The following is a 10,679-nucleotide window of genomic DNA, read 5'->3' on the forward strand; positions in this document are numbered from 1 at the left end:
AATTCTTCACTTCTAGCATGAAGTGTTGCACTATGTCTTGTACCCCTGCAGCTCACGCAGCTTGGCTCTCTGAAAGACTTGGTTTGTACATCAGGTCACTTAACCATTGGCCATGCTGGTGACTGGCATTCAGCAATGAATTTATTTTCTACATCATCAGTGAAATGGAAAAAATATTTTGAAATGGAATTTTCCTTACCTAAATGTTCCTGAGCGCTGTGATCAACACCAACAGCTGGCTTTTATAGGCATTTGCTATTCCCCTCATGGTATGGTAGACTTAATTAGTCAAGATTATATTAGTGGCTTTAATAGCTGCCTGTATATAGTTGTTTTCCACATCCTTTCCCAGTTTTTTCAAGAGTGAGTTCTATGAATGTACTGTCAAGAGGTTTATTTGCCCTAATTTCAACTAACAGTCCCATTACTGGAACACTAAGTCTGTATGGACACCTGTAACATTAAAACCAGAATCTCTCCATCCTCTATTTAATGTATCTGGATAGCTGGATGGAACGTGCTCAGGATGAAACAGGTCAACTACCACAGTGAATTGTGGTTATTTGTTTACTCAAATCCTGGGACCTAGAATTAAATGAGGTTGACAGATACAGTAGAAGGTATTTCAATTCCCATTTTTGCTTGGAACCACAAATGAAAGATCTTTAACTCAGTGAACCATGTCATCAAAGTAGAATGTCACAGAATCTTTGGAAGTTCACTTTCTTTTATGTGGATTTGGTAGTTTTAGGCACTCACTACATTTTATCATCAAATGGTCTGTTTAATGATACAGAGAAACATCAGAACTGCAAGGCAAAAGGAAAGGAATAGGTATCATATTAAAAATCATGCAAGGGATATCATATTAAAAGTCAGTATCTCCCACCCTTACACCTTGTCAGCCTAGCAATATTCTATATTTCTGTGTATTTGAAAACATTGACATGCAGGAAGAAATTCAAGTCACTGGAGCTATTGCAACAATACATTTGGCTTGTTGCTTCAAGAAGACCATCATATGCCTCATGGAAAAATGTAATTTCATAATAAGTTGGCACTTATATCAGAAATTCAGTTCCGAAACATTGACATTCAAAATGAGTTGGGCACAATCAGTGTTTCACTTCATATACCTCACTTTCCTATTCCATCCTACTGAGTTATTTTACTCACTTTATAAGCTGTAGGGAATTTCTAGTGGTTGGAAGTACAGATGCTCTTGAACAGCAGCATTTTTCTGCCTGGGCCTCTTTACAAGCCTACAGGATATGAAAGATATTTGGATGTCTGTTGCATGTAGTCTAGCTTGGTCTGCCACAAAATATATATTTTCATCTTTTAGAAAAGAAAAAGAAGAATACACCATTGTCTTTTGTTTGGGAAGAAGATGTACAAAAACATTTTGCAGTTTGAGATATATTTAATTGTGTCCATATAATTTACTCTCAGATTTGGTGTAACAGAGCAGCATTGTGAGATTTTTGCTGCTCTGGATCTTGAGCTTCAGATGGACAATGAGTTGGACTATGCCTATCAGAAAGTTCATACCTCCCTCTGCCCCACAGAATGCCTGAGGATCCAAGCTTCCTGTCTCCCTGCTGCTGATGTCTGTGCTGGGTTTCTGAGGCCAAGTGGGAGAAGTCCATGAAAGCCATTTTGTTGTCCAGTCAATTAGACAAGTACATTTTGTGTGGATTGTTTTACAAAAAGTCATAAAAGATAACCATTGAACTTTTGAAGTGGGCATTGTTTTGTTTTGATAACAGAAGATTGTCATATATTGGACAAAACTTGTTTTTAATTTAGGGAGAAAAAAGAAAAAGTCTACACTAGGAAAGTGGAGGCACCAAATGGACACTATAAGTACCGATATTCTGTAACCCACAAAAATTTGGAGGTGGCCCAGTTCACACTGCAGTATACTTTCCCACCCACCCCAACATTGGCCCAACAGGCATGGTGACCACAAAACTCAGAAACACATACTTTTGTTGTGTGTTTTCAGGAAATGGTCTCATTTGCACTTCAACACCATTCCACAGATAACAATGGGACCTATTAATCTGGTTTACAGATGCAAAATAATTAGAATTCTGCCTCAGAAAATATGTTCAGGTGCAGAAACAAAATATATTTTGTAAGTTCTGACTTTTATATCTCCCATACCTCCCTCCTTCCTTTCTAAGCTCCTACCTGGCTCCTATAAGAGTTATAGCAACCACTCTCTCTCCTAGTTGATTTCATGACTGCTTATAAGGGCAGCCCAGTGCTGAAGCATTACAGTAATCTAGACTGAGATAATCAAGGCATGGTTTTCAGAAGCATTTTTTTCTCTCTAAATAAAGCCCCAGCTGGCAAACTACACAAAACTCACAAAAAGTATTTCTCTTCACCATTGTCATCTTTATTTCCATAGAAAACACTGAATTCAGGAACATCCTCAAGGCAACTTCCTGCCCAATGAGGCAGAATGAAACCCTGCTGGGAATCAGGGGTATGTCTCATTTTCCAAACCTTCATTCCTAGATAGGGAGTATTTTTGATAAGAATGCTATCAATCAAATGAATTGAATGTATCTTGGGGATGCTGTTTGGTTCAGCCATTTGTAGTAAACTACTCTCTCCATCTTCTAATAATCTGTTTTTCATTTGTTTATCTCATTGTTGAATCTACAAAAGCACATTGTGTGAAATTAATGCCATTCTATGCTACTTTTGCCTCTGACTACCTCTTGTATACATCTGTACTATTTAACTTAATCTCTTCATCATCACCCACGCACCCATCCCACACACATTTCTCTTACACTTACCTTTTAATCAAAATTTGCATGTTCTCTCTCTGTCATATATACACTTCCCTTTGATGCTTATGATACTATAGTGTTATAAGAATTTTCCAGATTAAAAGCAATGAGTAATCCTTAGGAAATGCCCTCCTCAAAGCACAAACTCATCTACATTTTCTACTCTCTCTATCACTGCAGTTGACCCTCATTGCTATGTGCCTTCTTAACCACCACCTATACCCTCGGATACAACAGCATGTAAAATAGTACCATGAAATTATAATATAATCCAAAATCTGGCATAGGCTTCAACACCCTTTGGTGGGATGTCCAAACAAATGTTATTGAAAGAATTGGATGGTTCTGTAGAGCACACTGTTTTGTCACAGAGTATAACTCAAATTTAGGGCTACCATATCTGGGCTGCAAAAAACTGGATAACCACTAGATGATAGGAAAGAAATACAGACAATCTATCTCTTTGCTCTCATTTAATCGTCATCCAGATTTTTCCAGCCCAGATATGGTAGCCCTATTTAATCTGCTTGGGGAAGCTCACAAACAAGGCAAGATGTTAGTGTTTGCTATCTGTAAAGTACAGGAATACTTTCTAAAAAAAAGCTAACTGGATCGGGAAACTGAGAAAGCCACTGTTCTGCACTATCTAGCAGCATATTAAATTGAGAGATTGTTACTACCTGATCCCTTTAACTGAAGATATCAGGAACTGGACTGAGATATCCATATGGTAAGTGCTTACTGAAGGAACTTTAGCCCTTCTCCAAATAAGGATATAAAATCCAGATGTAAACAGTCCAAACTAATGCATGTCCAGGCCAACCAGACCTGGGCTCCAAAACTCAGAATAACCACTAGATTGTAGAAAAGAATTAGAATCTTCTGTATTGCTTTCCTGATATTGTTTGATTAATTGACAGCCCATCTTTTCTTCAGGAGCAACAGGTGGCATATCTAACACTCCTTCCTCCACTTTTTCCCTACAACAACAACTCTGTGGGCTGAGAGAAAATGACTGGTCCAAAATCACTTAGTGAGTTTCCACAGCTAAGACTGGACTTAAACCTAGGTCTCCCAGTCTTTGTCCAACACCTTAACAACTACACCAAATTGACTCTTTACCTTGCCATCTAGATTTTTGCAGGCCAGATATGGTAGATCTATGCATGTCTACTCAGAAGAAAAACCAGTTTAGTTCAGGGATTTGCCTATACTGACTCACCTAAAACTTTCTGAAGGACTGTAGTGGCAGGACAGAAATTCTAAATCAGAGTTCAGAATCAACCTTAAATAGAAATGTTTTTTACTGGGATAATGATGGTTATCAAAGGGCTATCTCCTGTCATTGGCAAACAAACCTTCAAGATAGATTACAAATTTTGCCAAAATATTAAAATAAGCCCTCTGATTGACTATGTATCTATCTTACACATAGAATACAAAACCTGTTAATTTAGCAGACTAAAAAGTATTTGAACAGGATTAAAAACAGCAGCAAAATTTATGATGATGATTTTAAATAATAACAACCATTACCTAAGGTTGCTTAGTAAAGTCACTTTGTGTAAGAGCTTCCATAGCTGTAAATTACCATTATCTTCCTAGTCTTTTTGCTAAATCATAGAAAAAGCAGGATTCTGAAAACCATTAACAAAAGAGATGAACATTCAGTCCAGATACCAGATAAGAAAAAAAAAATACTTTTTTAAAAAAAAATCTGGATATATCCCAAAGAGCTTTTCAAATTAGAAGAAATAAAGAACACCTAGAAACCAAAGTAAGATAGGAAGAACCTGTAGGAAGAAAATTTAGCTTGATGTATCCAAGATCTAGATCATTTAGGGCTTTAGTTTAAAGACCAAAGCCAATATTTTGAAGTACTCCAGGAAATTCACCAGAACTATATTGGTATAAAATTAACATACAAATCAGCATGGCTTCAGAAAGATGAATGCCTTGGAACTGATAGGGCAGATAGGCTGAAGGGCCCTAAATTTAGAGCCATGTCTGTCAAAAATCAGAGTTCTTATTCTGTTCCCTACTCTCAGCTTTCTGTGAAGAACTGCAGCATTTTTTCACAGTGTACCTTATTTATTGCAAAAGCATGTATGTTGCCTACTCATTGGATCTGTGGTGATTTACAATATTAAAAACACAACAATGTAATACCTACTGTAAACTCACAAACAAAACAATATTTTCACTCATAACTGTCCGTGAGGACCCTCTGTTCCAAAAGCCCTGTGAATAAAGACTATTTTTACCCCCTTCCTGGAGGAAGATTTCCATAGTGAGCTGGGATAATGGTACCACACCTCTCTCTTTATTTCTACAATTTAAATAGAGAATGAGTGGATATCAGTGCCACTTCCTGGCAGGGCACGATAGAGAAAGAATGAAGAGAGAGGGAGAGAAATAAAGCATAGGGAGAGAGTAGGAACTGGGGGAGAAAGGTAGGCATAAGTGTGGAATGACTATGAGTTCCTGTGCATGCTCCCAAAAAACACCTTGCTCACAGCCCCCTCAATCCTAGGAGTAGGATTAAGTGCCACAATCCATGAGCCTATACTGCATTGCAGGACTATTCAACAGATGTCAATACTCAGTACTGTTGGGCTAGAGGTAATAGTCTGATGTGGTGAGGAAGAGAAGCATTCAAGAAGCGCCTCATGCAATTAATGAAGTATATGAGCATGTAGAACTCATACTTGCTGAAGTGTTTGGTGTGAAAGAGAATGGGCAGAGGTTGAAAGAAGCAATGTACTTTACAGACAGTTGGCCCAAACTTCAAAGATTTCCCCTGCCTCCCTCATAGATCTCTTCCTTAAGCTTCTCAGAGACACCTTCTGAGAGTTATTTTCCACTGCCTGTCACAGTTAACAATGTTAAGACTAAGGAACGTCTGCTCCCGAGTTCCAGCAGTTTGTAGGGCCCAAGGTGGTGTCTGGTCTGGTGGGCTGCCATTCATGTCAAGGAAAGCAAACACCAGAGTCCCAACCCTGCCACTAATAAAAAAGAGCTGCTGAGATCAAAGAAGGCAAAGGAGGAGGAGGAGGAGGAGAACCAGGATGCTGTAAATGAACGTCTTAAACTCTTGCCGCTATGAGTCTTGTTTTAAGCCTCCTCTTTCACATTCCTTTTCATCTGTTATTCGTTTGTATCACCATGGTTTAATATATGATTTGTTCTGCTATTTTCATTTTGAAAGTTGGCTGCAAAATATGCTATTGATAAGACTCCTAGACACATGTTAAATACATAAACATTAATTTTCCCTTAAGGAAGAAATGTCAGACTTCCCAAAGACTACAGAGCCTATCACTCCAGCCAGAAAGTGCAGCAATTTCAGCCATTGTGAATGCTGGGATTTGTAGTCTGAACACATTCACCTGAAAGGCCCTGGGTTATGGAAAGCTGATTTAAATTTTGGGAGACAGTGATATTTTAACATAATCAAATATTAGATGAATATGCTGTAATGCATATAATTTTCTAGTTATATTATTAATAATTAATTTATTCTTGTGCTTTTATTTATTTTTAATCATTATGCTTTATATAATGTTGCATTTACCTGTACAACAGAGTCTGTATAAATACTATATTTTATATGTGAGTCTTTCACATTTTTCAAAAATTGATCCAGCCAAGTGTCACAAAAGAGAGCATGACAAAGAAGTAAACACTTTAAAGCTTGCTGATTTTAGTCTATTTAGGCTATTCTGAAGCTAAAATTAAATGTTTTGTAGGAGGAAATAATGTTCAGCTCAGAATAAAATTAAAAACCAGATATTAGCCCTCCTGGCAGGTGCCTAATGATAATTTACATTTCCAACAACTGGCTTCCATAATCTTTGCTCATTAACTAATGAAATCACAGATGTTCAGCTGGCTACCCCCCTACCGCAGTAGGAATAGGAAGAAAACAGAACACATCATTCTTTATGTATAGGTTATGTGTGTTGTTGTAGTGTTTAACCTATGTATTATTCTCAGTACGCCAATAGGCATAATGTTGAGTCTAGATGAGTAACGCTACCAGATTTTGCCTGCAAACATCCAGGCAACCACTAGATGGTAGCAAGGAGCTTTCTGCATTGCTTTGCTTTGCTGCCATCTTGTTGTGATCTCGCTATTTGCAGCCCATATGTGGTAGCTTTACTGCTGTTCACAAGGAACTGACAAATTGGGTATATGTTAAAACCACAATTGCAGTAATGTATTATGTCACTTATATGGTATCTAATTCCAGTCTCCATCTTATATGAAACTAGTTTCATTTATGAAACTGATGTATATTCAGAAACAGAAGTGGTGAAACTGAGGCCTTCTAGATACTGCTGAATTCCTAGCTCCCATATCCAAAGCCATTATGGACAATGATAAAGGGTGGTAAGGTTTCCAATTCAACAGCATTCACAGATTCCTGAATTAAAACCCGAGCTAGGCCCTATATACCTTCTGTGTCATCTTCTGTCTTGTATTAAATAAAATGGCATCTTCTACAGTTTCCAGAAGTTTCAAGCTCACTGTGAGGCATTAGAAACTCTTAGAGATATAAATGAATTCCAGAAATCTCTTAGAAGATCTTGGTCTACTTTCTGCCTACTCCTGCTTTAGATAAAAAGTCATCCAGATGGTATTTGATGTCAGATAAACCTGCTCTGTAAGACCTTGTTAGCATTTTCAGTGCAAGACTCAAGAAAAACACAACTAAATAAGCAAGCTATTTAGCTCATAGCAAGAAGCTGTAATTATAGCAAACTCCAGAACTTCTGATTGCAAATTATGTAGCTGGGATTAGTGGGAACACCATTTGGCTCTATGCAGGACTGTTCTGTACCTCATAGAAAAGAGCTCAAATTGTCTGATATGCAAATGTAACATACCATACACAATGGCTGTTATATCACTCTGTTTAATAATGGCACATACATTTCCAGAGAAACAATTCCACAATAAAAATGATTAAACCTAGCACAAATTGCATGTGAAAAGGGCTGGGGATAGAAGTAGGTGGAGCTAGCCATAATGACACCTACAGTAAATAAGCTTTGTGGTGTCATGATGCAACCTCTGCCGTTCCATATTTCCAGTATATCACATGCAATTACATAAGGGGTAGAATTTTAATATTGATTTTTAAATTATGCCCCTATTTTATGGGGAAAGAGCAAATTTTGAGGCATGTCTGGTGCAACCTCGCCTCACTTTTGTATCTGATAGGATCCAATTTGTATGTCTGGAGAATTTCTAAGAATTTGCTACTGACAAGGCTGTAATGCCAGCCACAATATCATGCCTAAAAGGTTTGAAAATCTGAAGGCTTGCAAGTCTATCAAAAATTTTCAGGTGACCGAATGTAGGTATTGATTCAATATACTTAAAATTATTATACTTATTAAAGATACTTAAAACCTCTGATGCTGTGGTCCAAATCTGTTATTCAACTTTGGAAGTTAAGTAATTGTGTTTTGGGGAAAGGAACAACATGGTGAAGCCTGCAACAGCCAAGCATTTAAAAACATTCCCCAGCAGAATTCACATAATGGTGATGCAGATGATTAAATACCAAAATGTAACATATGCATTTGTAACTCTAACAAATTAGTCATGTCCTAATCAGAAAGAGAATGTTCCCAGGTCAAGAATGTATTTACCTCAATGAAACTGCTTGTGAACTGCTCACTAAAGAACAAGCTGAGCCTTGACAACATTTACAGATAATTTGTTCTTCTCTGCTTGCTTCCATGTGGAGGGAGTGAACCCTTTGTGAAATCAGCCTCAGAAAGAAACCTGGAGACCACTGGGATACCACTGTTCCTTTCTCAAAGATACATATAAGATATCTAGAGTTGTAGCCCCTAGATCAGTGTTTCTCAAACTTGGTAACTTTAAGATGTGTGGACTTCTCCCAGGATTCCCCAGTCAGCCATGAAGTCCACACATCTTAAAGTTACCAAGGTTGAGAAACACTGCCCTAGATATTCTCAGCAGCATCTTATATATTTTTAAGATAGACTCTTGTGGCTTAGGAAGCGCCTTGATGAGAGATCCCTGCTTTTTTTTAAACAAGTCAAGAACCACATTTGGCCTTTAAGGGCCATGCTAGAAGCAGGACTCTGAAACGCAGCTTGGTTTGTGCCACTAGCCCTCCCTAACTTCTTCCTCCTTCAGAGGTTAACCTTTTCTGTGAGCACATTCCTTTAGTCCCATAGGAATTTGAGGGATTAAACATTGATTGACCATTAAAACCACAGGACAGGGAGTGGGGAAAGAGAAAACAGTATTATGGGTTGAGAATGAGGAAACCTTAGTTATCTTGCCCCAATATTTGGAGCTTGTTCAAGTTCCTGATTCATGTTATGAATATGGGTTAAGTGCTAATTCAGTGATGGATTACTTTAAAGGAGATATAATAATCCTGAAATGAAAGGGTTTTATGTTGTCAGTGCAGTATTGTTGGTAAATGGGCTCAGACATTATTTCAAAAATAGTATTAAAGATAAGGAATTATTCCAAATGGATCAACAACGTGCTGACTGCATGGTATTGGGTGTTATAAATGAAATCCATAATATGTCAGTGAACAGAACCCAAGTCTATTTCTTATATTGCTTTAGTTTGAAATACACAAATGCACACTGCAAGATGTGTGGAAACGTAATAAAAGAACACTAGTTTATGGGTAAAAAAGCTATGTTACATAGAAGAAAAAAACATCCTTTTAGCTGTGCGCTCCTCGCCACTCCCCTGGGCAAGAATGAATACGTGGAATGTGACCCAAAGGACATCATTCACAGGCCACATGTGATTCCTGGCCAAAAGATATTCCATTTCCTGGTCTAAGTCCACATATAGCTCATTTTCAGGCCTCCTTTCTCCTCTAGATCAGTAGCAAAAATGGAGTTACCGAAAAAGGAAAAGAAGAAGCAGGTTATCAAGTACATGAAAACAGTGGACTTTGCTCTGTCAATGATTATTAACTTCAAGGAAGTTTTTTTTTTCCTGGTTATATGCTAAACAAGTACTGCAAGTCATTCTATAAGACTTGGTCACTGATATCATTTCTGAGAAATAGTCCTCCCTTTAATTAATCTGGCATGGCTTCAGTACAGGTGGCACTTCTTGGAACAGGGCAGAGCTTGCTTAAGGCCTTCTTGAAACGCTGCTCCAAGGGAAACAAGCAATTCTATATATTTTTTGCAGGATTTGTCATGGCCAATGTATTTGCTTGTGACAACATGAATTTATTAGGGCAAAAGCTTCTCCACCTCCCACTAGAGAATATCTCCTGGAAATTCTCAGCTGAAATCTCTGCAGCCCAGTCTATCCTTCCATCTTAGAATGTGGAATGCTAGGTATCATTGCTAACAAATAAGCCCTATGACAAATCTCAGTTAGCAGCTCACCAGCGAAAACCAATTAATAAAGATGCAAGTCCAGGAACAATTGCACTCCCCTGAACTTGTACCAATTCTGTCACCATGTTGGGTGATATAATCAACCTTAGTCATATCATCAGAGGGAGTGGGATTATTTATCTGCACAAATCAAGGCAAATCCGATGCATAATGCAGTAAATTGGGGGGGGGGGCATTAATCACTTGAAGTAGAATGGAATTGCCTAACCTGTCCTGTCTCCAGTTCAAAATCTTGGATAGGTTCTGTTCCTGATAGGTAATTCAGCAGTATGGTGTATTAAAAAGAAGAGAGAGCTGTGCCACATACCCAAAAGTGTTTGAAACAAAATAACTTCATTTTTACTGTAGTCCCAGAGGAGAAAGGACATCTGAAAATGAGCCTTATGTGGACTCTGACTTCAGGTACTTGCTCAAAATCTATGAGGAGAAGTACTGGATTCAAAGA

This window comes from Python bivittatus, unplaced genomic scaffold (assembly GCF_059951505.1).
Source record: "Python bivittatus isolate LINGU-HERP-01145 unplaced genomic scaffold, Pbiv_v1 ctg000020_np1212, whole genome shotgun sequence".
Classification (NCBI taxonomy): domain Eukaryota; kingdom Metazoa; phylum Chordata; class Lepidosauria; order Squamata; family Pythonidae; genus Python; species Python bivittatus.